The sequence below is a fragment of the Meleagris gallopavo genome, chromosome 2 (assembly GCF_000146605.3).
Source record: "Meleagris gallopavo isolate NT-WF06-2002-E0010 breed Aviagen turkey brand Nicholas breeding stock chromosome 2, Turkey_5.1, whole genome shotgun sequence".
NCBI classification, from domain to species: Eukaryota; Metazoa; Chordata; class Aves; order Galliformes; family Phasianidae; genus Meleagris; species Meleagris gallopavo.
Genome location: NC_015012.2, coordinates 103,341,032 through 103,341,686, shown reverse-complemented (window position 1 = coordinate 103,341,686; position 655 = coordinate 103,341,032).

Below are 655 nucleotides of genomic sequence, written 5' to 3'. Positions count from 1 at the left end.
GGATGGGGCGCTCAACCCGCTCGGCCGAGGCGCTGGGACCGGAAGTGCGGACCATAGAGACGGGTGGCTCCTAGAGCGGCGCGGCGGGGTAAGCGCTCCGCTCGGCCGCCTCAGTCCCCCCGGAGGTCGCCCAGCGTATGGCAGTAGCGATCAGGCGCAGACGTGGGGTTGCCCGCCGTAACGCTGCTCGGCTGCAGCAGCCCCTCTGAGGCTGTGCTTCGTTTGTATGCGCGCGGGGAAGAAAGAACTAGGAACTCAGAACAGATGGTACTGTAGCGTTAACGGGGAGCGCCTGGGCTTGGTGCAGGGGGCCAAACATCACATGGAGCACCTGAAACCCACTCGAGAACACTCCGCAGAAAAATAAACCAATACAACGCAATATGCCCTCAACACGGGGCTACTACCCGCCGCAATCTCTTCCCCCGCCCTATCTGCCGCGGGCCCCCCGCCGCCGACCAATCAGTGGATGCCGGCAGCCCGCTCCGCTGCTTCCATTGGTCGCTGAGTTCCCCACTCCCGCCCCATCTTGCTTCACAGGTGCGCGGGCGCCCTCTATCGCGCCTCGTACCTCGAGCCCCGCCCACCGACCAATCCGCACAGGGCGAAGGTTAGTATCTGTGTTCCGATTGGCTGGCGGGGAAGCGGCCCCGCC